General features: G+C 50.7%; 1 protein-coding gene across 1 annotated transcript in view; it reads right to left on the reverse strand.

The window, feature by feature from the left end:
* Positions 1-26,453, reverse strand: part of LOC140411510 (protein cornichon homolog 3-like) — a 302,547-nt gene that overhangs the window by 95,204 nt on the left and 180,890 nt on the right. The window lies entirely within an intron of this gene.

Below are 26,453 nucleotides of genomic sequence, written 5' to 3' on the forward strand. Positions count from 1 at the left end.
TCTCCAGCCTCATTTTCCAGTGGTCCAATGTCTATCCTTGCCTCTCTCTTAACTTTTAAATATTGGAAAAAAACTCTTTCTATCTTCTTTTATATTACTGGCTAGCTTGCACTCATATTTCATCTTCTCCCCCCTTTTGCTTTTTTCATTGACCTCTGCTCGTTTTTAAAGGCTTCCCAATCCTCTGGCTTCCCACTAATCGTCGCCACCTTGTATGCTTTTTCTTTACTAACTTTAACATTATAAAGAAAATAGCTTGCAATTACCAGTTAAACAATGCTTAACAATAACATGAAACGCTAACTCCAAACTGCCATCTTTTATCTCCACTCAAGGAAATCCCAACTCATGTCAAAATCCACTTTTGAATACAGTTAGCCAACCCAGGAATACCTGCTGTAAAGATATGTCTTGGATAAACTACTTTGAGAAAGAGAGATCCTTCAGGAACCAGCTGCAGTTTCTTGCCTGTGACAACAATTGTTTGACCTGCCGGCCTTTTCAGAAACTGCCATTATGTCCACAGCAAAATCTTTTTAACTAAACTGCTTTGAGAAAAGTTGTTGGTCTGCACACACGGTAGCACTGTTTCTCACAGCGGCAGGGTCCCAGGTTTGATTCCCGGCTTGGGTCACTGTCTGTGCGGAGTCTGCACGTTCTCCCCGCGTCTGTGCGGGTTTCCTCCGGGTGCTCCGGTTTCCTCCCACAAGTCCCAAAAGACGTGCTGTTAGGTGAATTGAACATTCTGAATTCTCCCTCTGTGACCCGAACAGGTGCCGGAATGTGGCGACTAGGGGATTTTCGCAGTAACTTCATTGCAGTGTTAATGTAAGCCTACTTGTGACATTAAATAAAGATTATTATTTATTCATCTGTAACTGAACTGAAACCAAAAATGGAGACTCAACACCTTACTGCTTCAACCCCTGGCTCCTCCCATTAACTTTATCATCTTACTAAGGCCAGACACAATGGGCACAATCTACCCCAATGGGAACAGAGTCCCGTAACAAGCACGTTTAGCCTGGTGTTTCCCGACGCTCGGAGTGCCAAGATACAACATGTGATTGAAAGTCCACTTGGGTAAATACGGGGCCTCAGACGGAAACACCCCAGCGAGGCCTCACTTGGTCTCGTTTTCTAGGCTGAGGATCTCCGCTCGCCAGGACTCCTCAGTGCAGACGGAGATTGGGATATCATTTTAAAATGGCGTCACGATCTCTCGACCTCCCAACATGACCCCCGAACCCCACCCCCCCAAGCCCCAACTCACCTATAAGGGGGTTCTCAGGCCACCACGCACATTCTGCATTTTTGTTGTATAAATTGAGAGTACCCAATTCATATTTTCCAATTAAGGGGCAATTTAGCGTGGCCAATCCACCTACCCTGCACATCTTTGGGTTGTGGGGGCGAAACCCACGCAAACAGGGGGAGAATGTGCAAACTCCACACGGACAGTGACGCAGAGCCAGGATCGAACCTGGGACCTCAGCGCCGTGAGGCAGTGGTGCTAACCACTGTGCCACCATGCTGCCCTACGCTGCACCTGCACATTAGGGTCCTATGCCCGGCGTGGGAAAAATGCCAGCTTGGTACCTTGACACTGCCAGTTGGCACCCTGGCAATGCCCTTGGAACCACCCAGCTGGCATTCCATATGGCACTGCCAGGGTGCCAGGCTGACACTGCCAAGGTGCCCAGGTGGCACCAGCAGTGCCAGGGTGCCACCCTGCCTAGAGGGAAAGCACCTGCGGCCTCAGATCCCCTCGGATACCCCACGAGGGCCAATCTGCCTGGTTCCTATTTGTGGGTCCAGCACTGAACGGCATTGATCCGAGATCTCCAAGGCGAGGGAGATAGATTCCATGCCTTGGGTAGGTCGTCGTAGCACCCTTGGTGCTGTAAAGTGACCCTGCACAACATCGCAACGACCCGGAAGAGGGATCTCTCGGCATTTACTCGCCGCTTCATCACGTTTTTTACCTAAATTGTTGGTGCCTATATGCACCACGACAACTGGCTGTGCACCCTCCCCCTTTACAATGTCCTGCAGCTGCTCTGAGACATCCTTGCACCCGGGAGGCAACATACGTTCCTGGAGTCTCGTTTGTGTCCGCAGAAACGCCTGTCTACTCCCCTTACAATCGAATCCCCTATCACTATAGCTCTCACACTCTTTTTCCTGCCCTCCTCTGCTGCAGAGCCAGCCACAGTGCCATGAACCTGGCTACTGCTGCCTTCCCCTGGTGAGCCATCTCCCCCAACAGTATCCCAAACAGTATACCAGTTTTGGAAGAAGATGACCGCAGAGGACCCCTGCACTGCCTTCCTATTCTTCCTCTGCCTCTTGGTCATACATTTCCTCAATCCCTCAGTGCTCTTTATCTGCTAACTCGCTAAACGTGCTATCCACGACTCCCTCAGCATTGCGGTTGCTCCAAAGTGAGTCCATCCATGGGCAGCACGGTAGCATTGTGGATAGCACAATTGCTTCACAGCTCCAGGGTCCCAGGTTTGATTCCAGCTTCGGTCACTGTCTGTGCGGAGTCTGCACATCCTACTCGTGTGTGCGTGAGTATCCTGCGGGTGCTCCGGTTTCCTCCCACAGTCCAAAGATGTGCAGGTTAGGTGGATTGGCCATGATAAATTGCCCTTAGTGTCCAAAATTGCCCTTAGTGTTGGGTGGGGTTACTGGGTTATGGGGATAGGGTGGAGGTGTTGACCTTGGGTAGGGTGCTCTTTCCAAGAGCCGGTGCAGACTCGATGGGCCGAATGGCCTCCTTCTGCACTGTAAATTCTATGAAATCTATGAAATCCGCAGCTCCAGAGCCGTCAAACAGTCTAACAGGCGCTGCAGCTGGACACACTTCTTGCACTTGAAGGAGCCAGGGTCAGTGGACGTGTCCCTGAGCTCCCACATTGCACAAGAGCATGAAACGGGTCTGTAATAGATAAAAAAGATCTATAGGTGTAGAGAAAAGAAAAACTACTTATCCATCACCACTACTTACCAGATGGATTCAAATTTAACAGGTCCCCTCTTAGCCAATTAAATTTTCGGCTTCTCTCTCCCGCTTTTAAATCCCGGACACCTCTCCCGCTCTTTTAAATCTCCGGCTCCTCTCCCACTTTTAAATCTCCGGTTCCTCTCCCACTTTCAAATCTCCGACTCCTCTCCCGCGCTTATAAATCTCCGGCTCCTCTCGCACACTTTTCCCTGGCTCCCCTCTCACGTGTTTTTGTAAACTTCTATCAGGTCGCCCCCTCAGCCTCCGTCTCTCTAGGGCGAACAATCCCAGTTTATTCAATCTCTCCTCGTAGCTAATACCCTCCATACCAGGCAACATCCTGGTAAACCTTTTCTCTACTCTCTCCAAAGCCTCCACATCCTTCTGGTAGTGCGGTGACCAGAATTGGACACAGTATTCCAAATGGGCCTAACCAACGTTCTATATAACTGTAACATAATTTGCGAGCTTTTACACTCGATACCCCGTCCGATGAAGGCAAGCATGCCGTATGCTTTCTTTACCACCATTTCCACCTGTGCTGCCACTTTTAAGGAACTGTGGACCTGCACGCCCAGATCTCTGCGTGTGTCTGTGCTCCTGATGGTTCTGCCATTTATTTTATAGCTCCCACCTCAATTCGATCTACCAAAATGCATTTGTCCGGGTTAAATTCCATCTGCCATTTCTCTGCCCAATTTTGCAGCCTATCTATATCCAGCTGTATTCCCTGACAATCTTCATCACTATCCGCAACTCCTGCAATCTTAGTATCATCCGCAAACTTGCTAATCAGACCCGCTACGTTTTCTTCCAAGTCATTTATATATATTACAAAGAGCAGAGGTCCCAGTACTGATCCCTGTGGAACACCGCTGGTACCGACCACCATTCGGAAAAACACCCTTCCACTGCTACCCTCTGTCTTCTGTGGCCAAGCCAGTTCTGGATCCATCCAGCTAGTTCACCCCTGACCCCATGTGAACATAGAACATAGAAAATACAGCACAGAACAGGCCCTTCGGCCCACGATGTTGTGCCGAACCTTTGTCCTAGATTAATCATAGATTATCATTGAATTTACAATGCAGAAGGAGGCCATTCGGCCCCCTGAGTCTGCACCGGCTCTTGGAAAGAGCACCCTACCCAAACTCAACACCTCCACCCAACACCAAGGCCAATTTTGGACACTAAGGGCAATTTATCATGGCCAATCCACCTACCCTGCACATCTTTGGACTGTGGGAGGAAACCGGAGCACCCGGAGGAAACCCACGCAGACACGGGGAGGACGGGCAGTGACCCAAGCCGGAATCGAACCTGGGACCCTGGAGCTGTGAAGCAATTGTGCTATCCACAATGCTACCGTGCTGCCCTTAAGAACAAATACATCTACACTATATCATTTTACCGTCATCCATGTACCTATCCAATAGCTGCTTGAAGGTCCCTAATGTTTCCGACTCAACTACTTCCACAGGCAGTGCATTCCATGCCCCCACTACTCTCTGGGTAAAGAACCTACCTCTGATATCCCTCCTATATCTTCCACCTTTCACCTTAAATTTATGGCCCCTGGTAATGGTTTGTTCCACCCGGGGAAAAAGTCTCTGACTGTCTACTCTATCTATTCCCCTGATCATCTTATAAACCTCTATCAAGTCGCCCCTCATCCTTCTCCGTTCTAATGAGAAAAGGCCTAGCACCCTCAACCTTTCCTCATAAGACCTACTCTCCATTCCAGGTAACATCCTGGTAAATCTTCTTTGCACCTTTTCCAAAGCATCCACATCCTTCCTAAAATGAGGTGACCAGAACTGTACACAGTACTCCAAATGTGGCCTTACCAAAGTTTTGTACAGCTGCATCATCACCTCACGGCTCTTAAATTCAATCCCTTTGTTAATGAACGCTAGCACACCATAGGCCTTCTTCACAGCTCTATCCACTTGAGTGGCAACTTTCAAAGATGTATGAACATAGACCCCAAGATCTCGCTGCTCCTCCACATTGCCAAGAACTCTACCGTTAACCCTGTATTCCGCATTCATATTTGTCCTTCCAAAATGGACAACACACTTTTCAGGGTTAAACTCCATCTGTCACTTCTCAGCCCAGCTCTGCATCCTATCTATGTCTCTTTGCAGCCGACAACAGCCCTCCTTACTATCCACAACTCCACCAATCTTTGTATCGTCTGCAAATTTACTGACCCACCCTTCAACTCCCTCATCCAAGTCATTAATGAAAATCACAAACAGCAGAAGACCCAGAACTGATCCCTGCGGTACGCCACTGGTAACTGGGATCCAGGCTGAATATTTGCCATCCACTACCACTCTCTGACTTCTATCGGTTAGCCAGTTCGTTATCCAACTGGCCAAATTTCCCACTATCCCATGCCTCCTTACTTTCTGCAGAAGCCTACCATGGGGAACCTTATCAAATGCCGTACTAAAATCCATGTACACTACATCCACTGCTTTACCTTAATCCACATGCTTGGTCACCTCCTCAAAGAATTCAATAAGATTTGTAAGGCAAGACCTACCCCTCACAAATCCGTGCTGACTATCCCTAATCAAGCAGTGTCTTTCCAGATGCTCAGAAATCCTATCCTTCAGTACCCTTTCCATTACTTTGCCTACCACCGAAGTAAGACAAACTGGCCTGTAATTCCCAGGGTTGTCCCTTTTTTGAACAGGGGCACGACATTCGCCACTCTCCAATCCCCTGGTACCACCCCTGTTGACAGTGAGGACGAAAAGATCATTGCCAACGGCTCTGCAATTTCATCTCTTGCTTCCCTAGGTTCCCTTGTGACCTAATCCTTTGCACCAGCATACCATGAGGGATCTTATCAAATGCTTTACTAAAGGCCACGTAGACAACATCCACAGCCTTTCCCTCATTCAATCATTTTTGTCACCTCTTCAAAAATTAAATCAAATTAGTGAGACATGACCTCCCTCGTACAAAACCATGCTGTCTGGCACTAATACACTTCCAAATGTGCATAGATCCCAGCCGGGATTCTCCAAAATCCCGGCTAAGAGTTGATGCCAGCGTAAACACCGGTGGGTCCTCACGCTGGTGTCAACGGCCCTCTTGGCCCAGCGATTCAGTGGCCTGCAGGGGGCCAGCACAGCGCCAGAGTTCCGCACGCAGCTCCGTCGCCGATACGCGGCTCTTCACCTCCGCCGCCGGCCCGCCCATGCGGCGATGGCCGTTTCCGCCCCAGCGCATGTACGTGGTGGGATTTTCCACGCAGGCGCATGTGCGTGGTGGCCATTATAGCACGGGTGCTGCGCAACATGGCGGAGCCACACAGCGGGCCCACACGGAAGGAGGTAGGTCTCCTACAGATCGCGCGTACCCGCCTACCGTTAGCCCCCGATCGCGGGCCAGGCCGTTGTGCAAGCCCCCCCGGAGTCTTATCCCCCGCCCCCCCACCAGGACGGCCTCCACGGCCACGGGTCCGAGCTCCTTCCGGGTGGTACCAGGTTGGAACCACGCCGGCGGAACTCGGCCGGTCGACCGCGGAGAATCGCGTCCTGGCGTCAGAACGGCGTGGCGGGAAGTTCCAGCGTGACCACCGATTCTCCGACCCGACGCGGGCTCGGAGAATCCCGGCCCCTATCTCTGAGAATCTTTTCCAACAATTTCACTATCACTGACGTCAAGCTCACTGGCCTATAATTACCCGGATTTTCCTTACAACTCTTCTTAAATAACGGGACAACATTGGCTATCCTCTAATTCTCTAGGATCTCATCTGTGGCCAATGAGAACACAAAGATTTCTGTCAGAGGCCCAGCGATTTCATCTCTTGTCTCCCTCAGTAATCTGGGATAGATGCCATCTGACCCTGGGGATTTGTCTACCTTAATGCTTTTTAACACACCTAACCCTTCCTCCCTCGTAATAACGATCTGTTCTAAAGTGTTTACACATCTCTCTGGGACATCCCCAATCAATTCCTTTGTGAATACCGATGCAAAATACTCATTAAGGATTTCACCTACTTCCTCTGATTCTATACATAATTTCCCTCCTTTGTCCTTGAGTAGGCCAACTCTTTCTCCAGCTACCCTCTTGTTCCTAATATACGTATAAAATGCCTTGAGATTCTCCTTAACCCTGTCTGCCAAGGACATTTTGTGGCCCCTTTTTGCCCTCCTAGCTCCCTGTTGAAATGAAAATGAAATGAAAATCGCTTATTGTCACAAGTTGGCTTCAAATGAAGTTACTGTGAAAAGCCCCTAGTCGCCACATTCCGGCGCCTGTTCGGGGAGGCTGTTACGGGAATTGAACCGTGCTGCTGGCCTGCCTTGGTCTGCTTTCAAAGGCAGCGATTTAGCCCTGTGCTAAACAGCCCCTGGCTCTTTTCTACTTTCCTTGTATTCCTCGAGTGCTTTACTGTTTTTAGTTGCCTGCACCTCACAATATGCATCTTTTTTCTTTTTGACAAGATTCTCAATTTCCCTGGTTATCCATGGTTTCCGAATCCTGTCTTTCCTTTTCATCGGCACATGCCTGTCCTGCACTTCCATCAACTGCTCCATAAAAGACTCCCACATGCCAAATGTGGATTTACCCTCAAACAGCCTCTCCCAAACAACAGCCTCCAAATCCTGCCTAATCTGGTTGTAGTTAGCCTTCCCCCAATTTAGCACCTTAACCCTAGGACAACACTCATCCTTTACGGAATTGTGGTCAGTGCTCGCCACATGTTCTCCCACTGCAACTTTGATGACCTGGCCGGGCTCGTTCCCTGGTACTAGGTCCAATATAACCCCCTCTCTAGTCAGACTATCCACATATTGTTCCAAAAAACCTTCTTGGACACACTTAACAAATTCCTCACCATCCAGACCCCTAATCCTAAGGGATTTCCAGTCAATATGGGGAAAATTAAAATCTCCCACTACAACAACCCTATTATTTCTACATCTATCCAGAATCTGCTTACATATCTGTTCCTCAACTTGCCGTGGGCTATTGGTGGGTCTGTAGTACACCCCCATCATAGTGACTGCCCTCTTCCTGTTTCTGAGCTCTACCCACAGTGCCTCGTTACTTGATTCTTCCATGGTGCCGTGAGGCCGCAGTGCTAACCCACTGCGCCACCGTGCTATCCCCATTGCACTGACCCACTTAAGCCCTCACTTCCACCCTATCCCCGTAACCCAGTAACCCCTCCTAGATTTTTTTGTTTTGGGAAGGGCACTGATCCCAAAGGTGACGGGGACGGAGTACACGGCTATAGCCATCTCGGATCATGCTCCACACTGGGTGGACCTGGAGATAGGGGAAGAAAAACAACAGCTTCCACCCTGGAGAATGGATATGGGATTATTGGCAGATGAGGGGGTGTGTTTAAGGATGAGGGGGTGTATTGAAAGGTACTTGGAAATTAATGATAATGGAGAGGTACAGGTGGGAGTGGTCTGGGAGGCACTGAAGGCAGTGGTTAGAGGGGAGCTGATATCTATTAGGGCACATAAAGGAAAGCAGGAGGGTAGGAAAAGGGAGCGGTTGTTGAAAGAACCGCTGAGGGTGGACAGACAATACGCGGAGGCACCGGAGGAGGGACTGTACAGGGAAAGGCAAAGGCTACATGTAGAATTTGACTTGTTGACTACGGGTAATGCAGAGGCACAATGGAGGAAGGCACAGGGTGTACAGTACGAATACGGGGAGAAGGCGAGTAGGTTGTTGGCCCACCAACTGAGGAAAAGGGGAGCAGCGAGGGAGATAGGGGGGGTGAGAGATGAGGAGGGGGAGATGGAGCGGGGAGCGGAGAGAGTGAATGGAGTGTTCAAGGCATTTTACGAAAGATTATATGAAGCGCAGTCCCCGGACGGGAAGGAGAGAATGATGTGCTTTCTGTATCAGCTGGAATTCCCTAAGGTGGAGGAGCAGGAGAGGGTGGGGCTGGGAGCACAGATTGAGACGGAGGAAGTAGTGAAAGGGATTGGAAGCATGCAGGCGGGGAAGGCCCCGGGACCAGACGGATTCCCAGTTGAATTCTATAAGAAATATTTGGACTTGTTGGCCCCGCTACTGATGAGAACCTTTAATGAGGCGAGGGAAAGGGGGCAGCTGCCCCCGACTATGTCAGAGGCAACGATATCGCTCCTCCTAAAGAAGGAAAAAGACCCGCTGCAATGCGGGTCCTACAGGCCCATTTCCCTCCTGAATGTGGACGCTAAGATTCTGGCCAAGGTAATGGCAATGAGGATAGAGGATTGTGTCCCGGGGGTGGTTCATGAGGACCAAACTGGGTTTGTGAAGGGGAGACAGTTGAATACAAATATACGGAGGCTGCTAGGGGTAATGATGATGCCCCCACCAGAGGGGGAAGCGGAGATAGTGGTGGCGATGGATGCCGAGAAAGCATTTGATAGAGTGGAGTGGGATTATTTGTGGGAGGTGTTGAGGAGATTTGGCTTTGGGGACGGGTATATCAGGTGGGTACAGTTGCTGTATAGGGCCCCGATGGCGAGCGTAGTCACGAATGGACGGGGGTCTGACTATTTCCGGCTCCATAGAGGGACGAGGAAGGGATGTCCTTTGTCCCCGTTATTGTTTGCACTGGCGATTGAACCCCTGGCCATGGCACTGAGGGGTTCCAGGAAGTGGAGGGGAGTACTTTGGGGGGGAGAAGAACACCGGGTATCTCTGTATGCGGATGATTTGTTGCTATATGTGGCGGACCCGGCGGAGGGGATGCCAGAGATAATGCGGATACTTGGGGAGTTTGGGGATTTTTCAGGGTATAAATTGAACATGGGGAAAAGTGAGCTATTTGTGGTGCATCCGGGGGAGCAGAGCAGAGAGATAGAGGATTTACCGTTGAGGAAGGTAACAAGGGACTTCCGGTACCTGGGGATCCAGATAGCCAAGAATTGGGGTACATTACATAGGCTTAATTTAACACGGTTGGTGGAACAGAAGGAGGAGGATTTCAAGAGATGGGACATGGTGTCCCTGTCATTGGCAGGTAGGGTGTAGGCGGTTAAAATGGTGGTCCTCCCGGGATTCCTTTTTGTGTTCCAGTGCCTCCCGGTGGTGATCACGAAGACTTTTTTCAAAAGAATTGAGAAGAGCATTATGAGTTTTGTGTGGGCTGGGAAGACCCCGAGAGTGAGGCGGGGATTCTTGCAGCGTAGTAGGGACAGGGGGGGCTGGCACTACCGAGCCTAAGTGAGTACTACTGGGCCGCCAATGTTTCAATGGTGTGTAAGTGGATGGGAGAAGGGGAGGGAGCGGCGTGGAAGAGATTGGAGAGGGCGTCCTGCAGGGGGACTAGCCTACAAGCAATGGTGACGGCGCCGTTGCCGTTCTCACCGAAGAAATACACCACAAACCCGGTGGTGATGGCTACATTGAAAATTTGGGGGCAGTGGAGGCGGCACAGGGGAGGGATGGGAGCTTCGGTGCGGTCCCCGATAAGAAACAATCATAGGTTCGTTCCGGGGAGAATGGATGGGGGATTTGGAGCATGGCAAAGAGCTGGGGTAGTACAATGAAGAGATCTATTTGTAGATGGGACGTTTGCGAGTCTGGGAGCGCTGACCGAGAAATATGGGTTGCCCCAAGGGAATGCATTTCGGTATATGCAATTGAGGGCTTTTGCGAGGCAACAGGTGAGGGAATTCCCGCAACTCCCGGCGCAGGAAGTGCAGGATAGAGTAATCTCAGAGACATGGGTGGGGGACGGTAAGGTGGCGGACATATACAGGGAGATGAGGGACGAGGGGGAGATCATGGTAGATGAGCTGAAAGGGAAATGGGAAGAAGAACTGGGGGAGGAGATTGAGGAGGGGCTGTGGGCTGATGCCCTACGTAGGGTAAACTCATCGTCCTCGTGTGCCAGGCTAAGCCCGATACAATTTAAGGTGCTACACAGGGCGCATATGACTGGAGCACGGCTTAGTAAATTTTTGGGGTAGAGGATCGGTGTGCGAGATGCTCAAGAGGCCCAACGAATCACACCCACATGTTCTGGTCATGCCCGGCACTACAGGGGTTCTGGGTGGGGGTGGCAAAGGTGCTTTCGAAGGTGGTGGGGGTCCGGGTCGAACCAAGCTGGGGGTTGGCTATATTTGGGGTTGCAGAAGAGCCGGGAGTGCAGGAGGCGAGAGAGGCCGATGTTTTGGCCTTTGCGTCCCTAGTAGCCCGGCGCAGGATACTGTTAATGTGGAAAGAAGCCAAACCCCCGGGGGTGGAGACCTGAATAAACGGTATGGCAGGGTTCATAAAGTTAGAACGGATTAAGTTTGTGTTAAGGGGTTCGGCTCAGGGGTTCACCAGGCGGGTGGCAACCGTTCGTCGACTACCTCACAGAAAGATAGAGGGAATGGAAAAGAAGTAGATAACAGCAACAACCCAGGGGGGAGGGGGGGTGGGGAGGGGGGGGAGGAATCGGACGGACTCTCAGGGATGTTATTGTATATGTATAGGTATTTGGTATATGTAATTGTATATTGGATTGTTGGATTGTATTTTTGGAGAGTATTTATTTTGGACAAGGCAGTTGCCATTTAGTTTTGTTTTTTGTTTATATATTACTTATTTATTTGTTTAAAACTGGCCACGGCTATTTATATTGCTTTATTGTTGTGTAAAAGAAACACTACGTATTGTTATGTTTGGCCAAAAAACTTGAATAAAATATATTTTTTTTTAAAAGAAAGGAAATGATAACACTTAGAAATATCAATGGGACTAGACAAAGTCAACATGGATTTATGAAAAGGGAAATCATGTCCGACGAACCTGCTGGAAATTTTCCAGGACGTAACCTGCAGAACAAATAAAGGTGACCCAGTTGATGTGGGGTATTTAGGATTTTCAGAAATCTTTTGATAAAGTCCCACATAAGAGGTGAGTGTGCAGAATCAAAGCACATGGTATTGGGGGTAATATATTGGCATCGATTGAGAATTGGTGAGCACGGTATCACAGTGGTTAGCACTGTTGCTTCACAGCATCAGGTTCCCAGGTTCAAATCCTGTTTCGGGTCACTGTCTGTGTGCAGTCTGCATGTTCTCCCCATGTCTGCGTGGGTTTCCTCCGGGTGATCCGGTTTCCTCCCACAAGTCCCGAAAGACGTGCTGTTAGGTGAATTGGACATTCTGAATTCTCCCTCTGTGACCCGAACAGGCGCCGGAATGTGGCGACGAGGGGATTTTCACAGTAACTTCATTGCAGTGTTAATGCAAGCCTACTTGTGACAATAAAGATTATTATTAATTAGAAACAAAGAGTAGGAAAAATGTTTTATTTCAGTGGCAGGCGGTGACTAGTGGGGTACCGCAGGGATCGGTGCTTGGGCCCCAGCTATTCATAATCTGTATCAACGATTTGGATGAAGAAACAAATGTGACATTTCCAACTTTGTTGATGACTCAAAACCTGGTGGGAATGTGAGTGGAGAGGAGGATGTTGTGAGGCTTCAAGGCAATTTAGACAAGTTGAGTTACACAGGAGGGACTGAAGGCAATACTGCAAATACTGAAAGAGGTTGGAACCTTCTCGGGCTACAAACTTAACCTGGGCAAAAGCGAGGCATACCCAGTGAACCCAAACAGGGGAGGGAGAGAGCTGGAGGGGCTCCCATTCGAAACAGCCCAGAACAGATTCCGCTACCTGGGGATCCAGATAGCCAGAGACGGGACGCAGATCCACAAGTGGAACCTGACCAGCCTGGTGGAGGAAGTTAGAAGAGACCTTCAAAGGTGGGGCTCACTCCCACTCTCCCTGGCGGGGAGAGTGCAGACGATCAAGATGAACGTACTGTCACGATTCCTCTTCCTGTTTAGATCCATTCCGATCTTCGTCCCCAAGGCCTTTTTCCAAAACGTAGACATTCTAATCATGGCGTTTCTGGGGGGGGGGAAGAATCCGAGAATCCCAAAACAGACACTGCAAAGAAGGAAAATGAAAGGGGGCTTGGCCTTACCAAACCTACAATACTACCACTGGGCTGCAACGGCAGAAAGAGTGAGGGGATGGGTACAAGAACCCGACACAGATTGGGTACACATGGAGGAGGCATCCTGTAAAGGAACGACCCTCCGGGCCCTGGCTACAGCAGCACTCCCATCCCCCTCAACAAGATACACAACAAGCCCAGTGGTAGCGGTCACGCTGAGAACATGGACCCAGCTGAGACAACACTTCGGGATCTAAAATGTCCCCCATGGCCCCAATCTGTGGCAATCACAGATTCCCCCCAGCCATGCTGGATACCACCTTCAAAAGATGGAGGCGGGACGGGGGGCACTGACGGTCGGGGACTTCTACGTAGGGTACAGACGGGCGACACTAGGCGAACTGCTGAGGAAGTGGAGGCGAGCAAAAGGACAGGAAATGAGACACCTCTGGACAAGACCAGACAAAAATGGGAGGACGAACTGGGGACAGAGGTAGGATGGGGACTCTGGAGCGAAGCACTGAGCAGGGTGAACTTCACCTCCTCCTGCGCAAGGCTAAGCCTAATGCAGCTCAAAGTGGTGCACAGAGCGCACCCGACTAGAGCCCCAATGAGCAGGTTCTTCCCGGAGGTGGAGGATAAATGTGGGCGGTGCCAGAGGGGCCCGGCCAACCACACCCACGTTTTGGGCTTGTCCCAAACTTGTTGGGTTCTGGACAGCCTTCTCCGAGGCAATGTCCAAGGTTGTGGGGTGAGGCTGAAGCCATGCCCAATAGTGGCAATCTTCAGGGTATTGGAGCAGCCAGAGTTACACATGGGGAAGGGGGCCAACGTCCTCGCTTCCCTAATCGCCCGCCGGAGAATCCTGCTCGGCTGCCGATCGGCAGCACCACCCACAGCTGCAGACTGGCTCGCTGACCTCTCGGAATTTCTCCACCTGGGATGTCATGATATTCAGATAAACATATCATGGTGCAAACACACATACACACTGATGGGCAATTCAACGGACCAATCAACACACACGCAACATCACAGCCAATTACCAGTAAAAACACACGCACTCTTAAACAGGGAACACCACAGTTCCCGCTCATTCTACCAGGAGATAGCTCAGGGCACAGAGCTCACAGCGTGCCACTCAGACATACACCATGTGCTGAGTGCTTCTCTAAGATAGTGATAGGGCTGGGTCCACAGGTTAACTGGTAAAGTACGAACCACAGTCATAAGTTTACAGTTGTTGTTATCAAGAGTAATAAAACAGAGTTGTACCATCTACAACCGTGTTGGTTCGTTTGTATATCGGAACACCCAACACGACATAGTACCAGGTTTGGAACCCAGCAACTGTGAGACCTACCTGCACATCTTCAGGGATCCACCATCCTGCGCCAAAGACACCATCAGCCCGCCGCAGCCGCTCCGAATCGCTGGAAACCTCGGCGTCAACTGGAAGCTGTTTAAACATCGTTTCCAGTTCTTCCTGGAAGCCACAAACAGGGAGAATGCATCGGACACCAGGAAAATTGCCCCCCTCCTCTCCACGGCAGGGCAACACGCCATCCACATCTACAACTCCCTGGTGCTCACGGAAGGTGAGGACAAGACGAAGTACAAGACGGTCCTTCTAAAACTTGGGCAACACTTCAGCGTCGAGGTGAATGAGAGCTTCGAGAGGTACCTCTTCCAGCAGCGCCTGCAGGGTAAGGATGAGTTTTTTCAATCTTTCCTGACACACCTCCGTATCCTCGTACAGTCCTGCGGCTATGAGGCCACCTCCGATTCCATGATTCGGGACCAGATAGTTTTTGGGGTCACCTCGGGCACCCTACGCCAGCAGCTCCTCAAAATTAAGAGCCTCACCCTAGCCACCGCCATTGAAGCCTGCGTCCTCTATGAAAACGCGACCAGCCGGTACTCCCAATTCCAGGCGGCCGAATCGGCACGGCAGGGGTCCTACGAGGCCGAGCAGGTCCAGTCGATCGAGTTCCTCCCGGCCCGCAGCCCGGACGAGGGTGGCCATTTCACACGCTTTCCGCGGCCTCGCGCCAAAAGAGACGTCGACACAGAGGGACGTGACGCGCAGTCGCGCTGTACGCAGGACTGAACTGCGCATGCGCGGTGGCTCAACGAATGCCATGACGTCATGACGTGCGGCAACTGTGGATCCGCACATTTAAAGCGGCAATGACCAGCAAAGAATCGACAATGCCTCCGCTGTGGCAAGATGGGCCACTTCGCTGCCTGCTGTCGAGCAGCTCAACCTGCCAACGCTCCCCAATTCCACCAGCCTCACAGGGACGTGCGGGCCATTCAGCCTCCATACACCGAGTCATACCCGGATGACGTACAGACCGGTGATACCGATGACCGGGAAGCCTTCCGCGTCGCGGTCATTGACAGGAATCGGATGTCCCCAAGTAGGACCCACCAGCCGATGCCAGTGCACAGCATTAATCCGGGCGATGAATGGTGTGCCACCCTAACGGTCAACCGATCACCAATCACATTCCGTTTAGACACTGGTGCCTCCGCCAATCTCATTGCATGGTCAGCCTTCCACACCTTGAAGGTCAAACCACCGATTCGGCCATCCCACTGTGAGCTGGTTGATTACAACGGGAACGTTATCCCGGCCATGGGGTCTTGCCAGCTCGAGGTTGCACACAATTCATACACAGCCACACTGTCTTTTGAGATAGTCGGATCCTCGAAGGACTCCCTGCTCGGCGCACAGGAGTGCAAGGTTCTCCACCTCGTTCAGCGGGTACACACTCTGTCTCCAGAAGGCACGTCCGATTTCCCGGATGCAGACTTTAGGGCACAGCTCCACTCGCTCCTCGCCCACAACCAGGAGGTTTTGAGGGCATGGGCACACTGCCCTACACGTACAGAATACGGCTCAAACCGGACGCCACCCTGGTTATTCACGCACCTCGTAGAGTCCCAGCACCACTCAAAGACCGCCTCAAGCAGCAGCTGCAGGACCTGCAGGACCAAGAAGTGCTTTCCCAGTCACGGAGCCCACGCCATGGGTCAGCTCCATGGTGTGCGTAAAAAAGCCCTCTGTCGAACTCCGGATCGGCATCATACAAAAGAACCTGAACGAGATGACCCCTCGTCTACAGCGCATTCTGCTCAAGCTCCGGAGGTACGACTTCCAACTGGTCTACACCCCGGGAAAGGACCTCGTCATCACGGATGCCCTGTCCAGAGCAGTGAGCACACCGCCCGAATCGGGGAGGTTCGTCTGTCAGGTCGAAGTGCATGTGGTCTTCACTTCGGCCAATCTGCCAGCTACTGATGCAAGTCTGGCCCGTATTCGCCGGGAGACTGCGGCTGACCCCCTTCTACAACGTGTGATGCGCCACATGACGGAAGGGTGGCTCAAAGGACAGTGCCCACAATTCTACAATGTCCAGGACGACTTGGCCGTCATTGACGGTGTCCTCCTAAAGTTGGACCGGATTGTGATTCCACACAGCAAGCACAGGCTGGTCCTCAAACAATTACACGAAGGCCATCTCGGGGTTGAGAAGGGCAGGCGGTGGGCCCGAAAAGCTGTATACTGGCCGGGTATCAGCGATGACATCGCCAACATGATGCTCAACTGCCCCACCTGCCAAAGGTTTCAGCCGGCGCAACCCCCTGAGACGCTTCAGCCCCATGAGTTGGTAACGTCCCCCTGGGCAAAGGTGTGTGTGGACCTTTTTCATGCGCTCGGCAGGGACTACGTCATCATAATTGACTATTTTTCAAATTATCCAGAGGTCATACGCCTGCACGATTTGACATCGTCAGCTGTCATCAGGGCATGCAAGGAAACCTTCGCTCGCCATGGCATTCCGCTTACCGTCATGTCGGACAATGGGCCCTGTTTCGCGAGCAAAGAATGGTCTTCTTTTGCTGCTTCGTATGGCTTCACACACGTGACGTCCAGCCCTCTGCATCCCCAGTCAAATGGCAAGGCAGAGAAGGGCGTCCATATCGTCAAGCGGCTCCTCTGCAAGGCTGCTGATGCTGGATCGGATTTCTATTTAGCCCTGCTGGCCTATCGCTCGGCCCCACTGTCCACAGGCCTCTCACCAGCCCAGCTGTTGATGGGTCGCGCCCTCAGGACCACGGTACCGTCCATTCATGTTCCTAACCCGGCCATGCTCCAGTACTGCAAAGGATGCGACAGCAGCGTGCTCAGCAGAAGGTGGCACATGACGCTCGGGCAACTAATCTTCCTGCATTGGCGCCTGGAGACAACGTCCGCATCCACCTACCAGAGGGCGGCTGGTCGGTAACTGCCGAAGTTCTCCGCCGCGTGGCTCCCCGCTCGTTCCTGGTTCGCATGTCTGACGGCTCCATTCGCCGGCAGAATCGCCGGGCTCTTCAGCTCCTTCCGCGCTCGCTACGTGATCATGCACCGGTGCCACGCCCTCCTGTTGTCCCTGATGTCGACTTCGCGGAGCTTCCTGCCACTCTGCCTATTCCTCTATTGCCTGTGGCCAGGCCCATTCCTCAGCCAGTGGATCCTGACCAACCCTTGAGGCGGTCAACCCGAATTCGTCGCCCACCTACTAGGCTGGACTTATGAGCCTGTTTGCACACTGGACTCACTAAAGTGTTATGTCACAATGTTAATGTGTTTCTCTTTTTGTCGTTCCAGGAGTTCGCTTTCGATGTTTGATGATTGCACTTGTTTTGTTTATGGTACAGCCTCATTGCTATGTTGCACCTGACACCTTCCCATGTATATAGTTTAGCCTCATGTACATGTTGTAGATATTGCACACACATATTCAGCTGCACTCAGTACACACCAATATTTATTACCACATAGGCACATATTCTTGTAAAAAAGGGGGGATGTCGTGACATTTAGATAAACATATCATGGTGCAAACACACATACACACTGATGGACAGATCAGCGGACCAATCAACACACACGCAACATCACAGCCAATCACCAGTGAGAGCACATGCACTATAAAACGGGGAACACCACAGTTCCCGCTCATTCCAGCAGGAGACAGCCCGGGCACAGACATACACCATGTGCTGAGTGCCTCTCTAAGATAGTGTTAGGGCTAGGTCCACAGGTTAAAGGGCAAAGTACGAACCACAGTCATAAGTTTCCGATGTTGTTATCAAGAGTAATAAAACAGAGTTGTACCATCTACAACCATGTTGGTTTGTTTGTGTAGCGGAACACCCAACACGACATGGAGAGGGCGGGGCGGCGGAAGGAAGGTGAGGAACGATGCGTGTACGAGAGATTGGGGGGGGGGGGGGGGGCTTTTTTTTTCCATTCTGTCCGGAAAACAAAAGAAAAGCACAGCCGAAGCCGGGGGTGGGAGCGAGGGGGGGGGGGGGGGGGGACAACGGGGAAGGGAAGGAACCATAGACCGGTCTAGAGGGCAACGAAATGCACATAGGGTCAGCTAAAGGAAGGACAAACTAAACCTCTCTGTATACAAAGAACAAAGAACAAAGAACAAAGAAATGTACAGCACAGGAACAGGCCCTTCGGCCCTCCAAGCCCGCGCCGACCATACTGCCCGACTAAACTACAATCTTCTACACTTCCTGGGTCCGTATCCTTCTATTCCCATCCTATTCATATATTTGTCAAGATGCCCCTTAAATGTCCCTATCGTCCCTGCTTCCACTACCTCCTCCGGTAGCGAGTTCCAGGCACCCACTACCCTCTGCGTAAAAAACTTGCCTCGTACATCTACTCTAAACCTTGCCCCTCTCACCTTAAACCTATGCCCCCTAGTAATTGACCCCTCTACCCTGGGGAAAAGCCTCTGACTATCCACTCTGTCTATGCCCCTCATAATTTTGTAGACCTCTATCAGGTCGCCCCTCAACCTCCTTCGTTCCAGAGAGAACAAACCGAGTTTATTCAATCGCTCCTCATAGCTTATGCCCTCCATACCAGGCAACATTCTGGTAAATCTCTTCTGCACCCTCTCTAAAGCCTCCACATCCTTCTGGTAGTGTGGCGACCAGAATTGAACACTATACTCCAAGTGTGGCCTAACTAAGGTCCTATACAGCTGCAACATGACTTGCCAATTCTTATACTCAATGCCCCGTCCAATGAAGGCAAGCATGCCGTATGCCTTCTTGACTACCTTCTCCACCTGTGTTGCCCCTTTCAATGACCTGTGGACCTGTACTCCTAGATCTCTTTGACTTTCAATACTCTTGAGGGTTCTACCATTTACTGTATATTCCCTACCTGCATTAGCCCTTCCAAAATGCATTACCTCACATTTGTCCGGATTAAACTCCATCTGCCATCTCTCCGCCCAAGTCTCCAGACAATCTAAATCCTGCTGTATCCTCAGACAGTCCTCATCGCTATCCGCAATTCCACCAACCTTTGTGTCGTCTGCAAACTTACTAATCAGACCAGTTACATTTTCCTCCAAATCATTTATATATACTACAAACAGCAAAGGTCCCAGCACTGATCCCTGTGGAACACCACTGGTCACAGCCCTCCAATTAGAAAAGCATCCCTCCATTGCTACCCTCTGCCTTCTATGGCCTAGCCAGTTCTGAATCCACCTTGCCAGCTCACCCCTGATCCCGTGTGACTTCACCTTTTGTACTAGTCTACCATGAGGGACCTTGTCAAAGGCCTTACTGAAGTCCATGTAGACAACATCCACTGCCCTACCTGCATCAATCATCTTAGTGACCTCCTCGAAAAACTCTATCAAGTTAGTGAGACACGACCTCCCCTTCACAAAACCGTGCTGCCTCTCACTAATACGTCCATTTGCTTCCAAATGGGAGTAGATCCTGTCTCGAAGAATTCTCTCCAGTAATTTCCCTACCACTGAAGTAAGGCTCACCGGCCTGTAGTTCCCGGGATTATCCTTGCTACCCTTCTTAAACAGAGGAACAACATTGGCTATTCTCCAGTCCTCCGGGACATCCCCTGAAGACAGCGAGGATCCAAAGATTTCTGTCAAGGCCTCAGCAATTTCCTCTCCAGCCTCCTTCAGTATTCTGGGGTAGATCCCATCAGGCCCTGGGGACTTATCTACCTTAATATTTTTTAAGACACCCAACACCTCGTCTTTTTGGATCACAATGTGACCCAGGCTATCTACACCCCCTTCTCCAGACTCAACATCTACCAATTCCTTCTCTTTGGTGAATACTGATGCAAAGTATTCATTTAGTACCTCGCCCATTTCCTCTGGCTCCACACATAGATTCCCTTGCCTATCCTTCAGTGGGCCAACCCTTTCCCTGGCTACCCTCTTGCTTTTTATGTATGTGTAAAAAGCCTTGGGATTTTCCTTAACCCTATTTGCCAATGACTTTTCATGACCCCTTCTAGCCCTCCTGACTCCTTGCTTAAGTTCCTTCCTACTTTCCTTATATGCCACACAGGCTTCGTCTGTTCCCAGCCTTTTAGCCCTGACAAATGCCTCCTTTTTCTTTTTGACGAGGCCTACAATATCACTCGTCATCCAAGGTTCCCGAAAATTGCCGTATTTATCTTTCTTCCTCACAGGAACATGCCTGTCCTGTATTCCCTTCAACTGACACTTGAAAGCCTCCCACATGTCAGATGTTGATTTGCCCTCAAACATCCGCCCCCAATCTATGTTCTTCAGTTCCCACCTAATATTGTCATAATTAGCCTTCCCCCAATTTAGCACATTCATCCTCGGACCACTCTTATCCTTGTCCACCAGTACTTTAAAACTTACTGAATTGTGGTCACTGTTACCGAAATGCTCCCCTACTGAAACATCTACCACCTGGCCGGGCTCATTCCCCAATACCAGGTCCAGTACCGCCCCTTCCCTAGTTGGACTGTCTACATATTGTTTTAAGAAGCCCTCCTGGATGCTCCTTACAAACTCCGCCCCGTCTAAGCCCCTGGCACTAAGTGAGTCCCAGTCAATATTGGGGAAGTTGAAGTCTCCCATCACCACAACCCTGTTGTTTTTACTCTTTTCCAAAATCTGTCTACCTATCTGCTCCTCTATCTCCCGCTGGCTGTTGGGAGGCCTGTAGTATACCCCCAACATTGTGACTGCACCCTTCTTATTCCTGATCTCTACCCATATAGCCTCACTGCCCTCTGAGGTGTCCTCTCGCAGTATAGCTGTGATATTCTCCCGAACAAGTAGCGCAACTCCGCCTCCCCTTTTACATCCCCCTCTATCCCGCCTGAAACATCTAAATCCTGGAACGTTTAGCTGCCAATCCTGCCCTTCCCTCAACCAGGTCTCTGTAATGGCAATAACATCATAGTTCCAAGTAGTAATCCAAGCTCTAAGTTCATCTGCCTTACCCGTAATGCTCCTTGCATTAAAACATAGGCACTTCAGGCCACCAGACCCGCTGTGTTCAGCAACTTTTCCCCGTCTGCTCTGCCTCAGAGCCACACTGTCCCTATTCCCTAGTTCTCCCTCAATGCTCTCACCTTCTGACCTATTGCTCCCGTACCCACCCCCCTGCCATACTAGTTTAAACCCTCCCGTGTGACACTAGCAAACCTCGCGGCCAGGATATTTATGCCTCTCCGGTTTAGATGCAACCCGTCCATCTTATACAGGTCACACCTGCCCCGGAAGAGCTCCCAGTGGTCCAGAAAACGGAAACCCTCCCTCCTACACCAGCTGTTTAGCCACGTGTTTGTCTGCTCTATCTTCCTATTTCTAGCCTCACTGGCACGTGGCACAGGGAGTAATCCCGAGATTACAACCCTCGAGGTCCTGTCCTTTAACTTTCTGCCTAGCTCCCTGAACTCCTGCTGCAGGACCTCATGCCCCTTCCTGCCTATGTCGTTAGTACCAATATGTACAACGACCTCTGCCTGTTTGCCCTCCCCCTTCAGGATTCCCTCTACCCGTTCGGAGACATCCTGGACCCTGGCACCAGGGAGGCAACATACCATCCTGGAGTCTCTTTCACGTCCATAATAAAGGAAATTAGCGCGGATGAAATTCTGACAGGGTGGGGCAGACTGGATGTCGGAGTGTTGTTCCTCTGGCTTGGGGGAGCCGAGAACAGGGACAGTCTCAGGATATGGGGGAGGCCATTTGGGATTGAGATGGTAAACCTGGGAATTCTCTACCACAGAAGGTGGGGGAGAAGAGGTCAGTTAACTGAATAAAGATTCCAAAGTCGTCAAGGGATATGGGGAGAGTGCTGGAGTATGGCATTGACATAGAGGATAATCCACGATTATATTGAATGACAGAGCAGGTTCGAGGGGCAAAATGGCCTCCTCCTGATCCTATTTTCTATGTTACTACTCCCGCAGTACCGTCAATAATGTCATCCCAATGAGGCAGCGCTCCCCCAGTAAAGACCCTCTGACACGGAAGCTCTCCCTCAATACTGTCGCTCCAATGAGGGAGCGCTCCCAGTAAAGCCCCTCTGACACGGAAGCTCGCCCTCAATACTGTCGCTCCAATGAGGCAGCGCTCCCAGTAAAGCCCCTCTGAGACGGAAGTTCCCCCAGTAAAGCCCCTCTGACAATGAAGTTCTCCCAGTAAAGCCCCTCTGAGACGGAAGTTCCCCCAGTAAAGCCCCTCTGACAATGAAGTTCTCCCAGTAAAGCCCCTCTGAGATGGAAGTTCCCCCAGTAAAGCCCCTCTGACAGTAAAGCTCCCCCAGTAAAGCCCCTCTGACAATGAAGCTCCCCCAGTAAAGCCCCTCTGACATGGAACCTCTCCCAGTAAAGCCCCTCTTACATGGAGGCTCTCCCTCAATACTGTCGCTCCAATGAGGCAGCGCTCCCCAGTAAAGCTCCTCTTAAACGGAAGCTCTCCCTCAATATTGTTATGGGCCAGGATTTAGAAACTCCAAAGTATATTACGGCGTACACCTCACCTATACCTTTTTTTGCTGAATTTTACAAGAATGAGCGCAAGAGCCTTCACGTGAGGTGTGAGTCAATCGTCTTCCCAGACACTTTAATCAAAATAAACTTTATTTTGAGAACTTAGTTAACATTTATATCTAACCAAACAGCAAGAATTTTTATCAATTACAAACATAACGATACCCCACACAGCTACAATAATCTATGTATAAAACTTAATGATTTCCCCCTTAACTGTTTGCACAAGTGATTAGCACTGATGCTTCACAGCTCCAGGGTCCCAGGTTCGATTCCCGGCTTGAGTCACTGTCTGTGCGGAGTCTGTACGTTCTCCCCGTGTGTGCGTGGGTTTCCTCCGGGTGCTCCGGTTTCCTCCCACAGTCCAAAGATGTGCAGGTTAGATGGATTGCTCGTGATAAATTGCCCTTAGTGACCAAAAAAGGTTAAGAGGGGTTATTGAGTTACGGGGGTAGGATGGAAGTGTGCTCTTAAGTTGGTCGGTGCTGACTCGATGGGCCGAATGGCCTCCTTCTGCACTGTACCTTTTATGTTCTATGTTCTATGTAATTCAAAAATAAAATCCCATGAACCAAAAACCCCTTTCAAGGGCGTGGATCACACTCTGCATTCTCACTTGAATAAGACTGGCTTTCCCTGAGATTCTGACCCCGTCTCGCCAGCAGGTATAAACCCTTCCAGAAAGCAAACTATACGTTTTAAGTTACCAAAACAGCAGGTAGCTATAATCAATGGTTTTCCACACTGGAACAGATATTTAAAATGAAAATAGAGAGACAGGAAGTAAACACTTCTTTCTCCCCAAGTCCAATGCAGTCCCATCTCAAAACGAAAGTAAAAGTCTCACAGGGCCACCGCCCAGCTCCACCCACACAATGACATCACTGAAGCCAAAAGACAAAAACCTTTCTTAAAGGGACACTGCCATAACAGTACTGCCGCTCCAGTGATGCAGCGCTCTCCCAGTAACACCTCTCTGACAATGAAGCTCTCCCAGTAACACCTCTCTGACAATGAAGCTCTCCCAGTAACACCTCTCTGACTATGAAGCTCTCCCAGTAAAGCCCCTCTGACAATGAAGCTCTCCCAGTAAAGCCCCTCTGACAATGAAGCTCCCCAGTAAAGCCCCTCTGACAATGAAGCTCTCCCAGTAAAGCCCCTCTGACAATGAAGCTCTCCCAGTAAAGCCCCTCTGACAATGAAGCTCTCCCAGTAACACCTCTCTGACAATGAAGCTCTCCCAGTAAAGCCCCTCTGACAATGAAGCTCTCCCAGTAAAGCCCCTCTGACAATGAAGCTCTCCCAGTAAAGCCCCTCTGACAATGAAGCTCTCCCAGTAAAGCCCCTCTGACAATGAAGCTCCCCCAGGAAAGCCCCTCTGACAATGAAGCTCTCCCAGTAAAGCCCCTCTGACAATGAAGCTCTCCCAGTAAAGCCCCTCTGACAATGAAGCTCTCCCAGTAAAGCCCCTCTGACAATGAAGCTCTCCCAGTAAAGCCCCTCTGACAATGAAGCTCCCCCAGTAAAGCCCCTCTGACAATGAAGCTCTCCCAGTAAAGCCCCTCTGACAATGAAGCTCTCCCAGTAAAGCCCCTCTGACAATGAAGCTCTCCCAGGAAAGCCCCTCTGACAATGAAGCTCTCCCAGTAACACCTCTCTGACAATGAAGCTCTCCCAGTAAAGCCCCTCTGACAATGAAGCTCTCCCAGTAACACCCCTCTGACAGTGAAGCTCTCCCAGTAACACCCCTCTGACAATGAAGCTCTCCCAGTAAAGCCCCTCTGACAATGAAGCTCTCCCAGTAAAGCCCCTCTGACAATGAAGCTCCCAGTAAAGCCCCTCTGACAATGAAGCTCTCCCAGTAAAGCCCCTCTGACAATGAAGCTCTCCCAGTAAAGCCCCTCTGACAATGAAGCTCCCCCAGTAAAGCCCCTCTGACAATGAAGCTCTCCCAGTAAAGCCCCTCTGACAATGAAGCTCTCCCAGTAAAGCCCCTCTGACAATGAAGCTCTCCCAGTAACACCTCTCTGACAATGAAGCTCTCCCAGTAAAGCCCCTCTGACAATGAAGCTCTCCCAGTAACACCTCTCTGACAATGAAGCTCTCCCAGTAAAGCCCCTCTGACAATGAAGCTCTCCCAGTAAAGCCCCTCTGAGAATGAAGCTCCCAGTAACACCTCTCTGACAATGAACCTCCCAGTAAAGCCCCTCTGACAATGAACCTCCCAGTAAAGCCCCTCTGACAATGAAGCTCTCCCCGTAAAGCCCCTCTGACAATGAAGCTCTCCCAGTAAAGCCCCTCTGACAATGAAGCTCTCCCAGTAAAGCCCCTCTGACAATGAAGCTCACCAGTAAAGCCCCTCTGACAATGAAGCTCTCCCAGTAAAGCCCCTCTGACAATGAAGCTCTCCCAGTAAAGCCCCTCTGACAATGAAGCTCTCCCAGTAAAGCCCCTCTGACAATGAAGCTCTCCCAGTAAAGCCCCTCTGACAATGAAGCTCCCCCAGTAAAGCCCCTCTGACAATGAAGCTCTCCCAGTAAAGCCCCTCTGACAATGAAGCTCTCCCAGTAAAGCCCCTCTGACAATGAAGCTCTCCCAGTAAAGCCCCTCTGACAATGAAGCTCTCCCAGTAACACCCCTCTGACAGTGAAGCTCTCCCAGTAACACCCCTCTGACAATGAAGCTCTCCCAGTAAAGCCCCTCTGACAATGAAGCTCTCCCAGTAAAGCCCCTCTGACAATGAAGCTCCCAGTAAAGCCCCTCTGACAATGAAGCTCTCCCAGTAACACCTCTCTGACAATGAAGCTCTCCCAGTAACACCTCTCTGACAATGAAGCTCCCAGTAAAGCCCCTATGACAATGAAGCTCTCCCAGTAAAGCCCCTCTGACAATGAAGCTCACCAGTAAAGCCCCTCTGACAATGAAGCTCTCCCAGTAAAGCCCCTCTGACAATGAAGCTCTCCTAGTAATGCCCCTCTGACAATGACGCTCTCCCAGTAACACCTCTCTGACAATGAACCTCACAGTAAAGCCCCTCTGACAATGAACCTCTCCCAGTAAAGCCCCTCTGACATTGAAGCTCTCCCAGTAAAGCCCCTCTGAAAATGAAGCTCTCCCAGTAAAGCCCCTCTGACAATGAAGCTCTCCCAGTAAAGCCCCTCTGACAATGAAGCTCTCCCAGTAACACCTCTCTGACAATGAAGCTCTCCCAGTAACACCTCTCTGACAATGAAGCTCTCCCAGTAAAGCCCCTCTGACAATGAAGCTCTCCCAGTAACACCTCTCTGACAATGAAGCTCTCCCAGTAAAGCCCCTCTGACAATGAAGCTCTCCCAGTAAAGCCCCTCTGACAATGAAGCTCTCCCAGTAACACCTCTCTGACAATGAAGCTCTCCCAGTAAAGCCCCTCTGACAATGAAGCTCTCCCAGTAAAGCCCCTCTGACAATGAAGCTCTCCCAGTAAAGCCCCTCTGACAATGAAGCTCTCCAGTAAAGTCCCTCTGACAATGAAGCTCCCAGTAAAGCCCCTCTGACAATGAACCTCCCAGTAAAGCCCCTCTGACAATGAAGCTCTCCCAGTAAAGCCCCTCTGACAATGAAGCTCTCCCAGTAAAGTC

Source organism: Scyliorhinus torazame, chromosome 4, assembly GCF_047496885.1.
Source record: "Scyliorhinus torazame isolate Kashiwa2021f chromosome 4, sScyTor2.1, whole genome shotgun sequence".
NCBI classification, from domain to species: domain Eukaryota; kingdom Metazoa; phylum Chordata; class Chondrichthyes; order Carcharhiniformes; family Scyliorhinidae; genus Scyliorhinus; species Scyliorhinus torazame.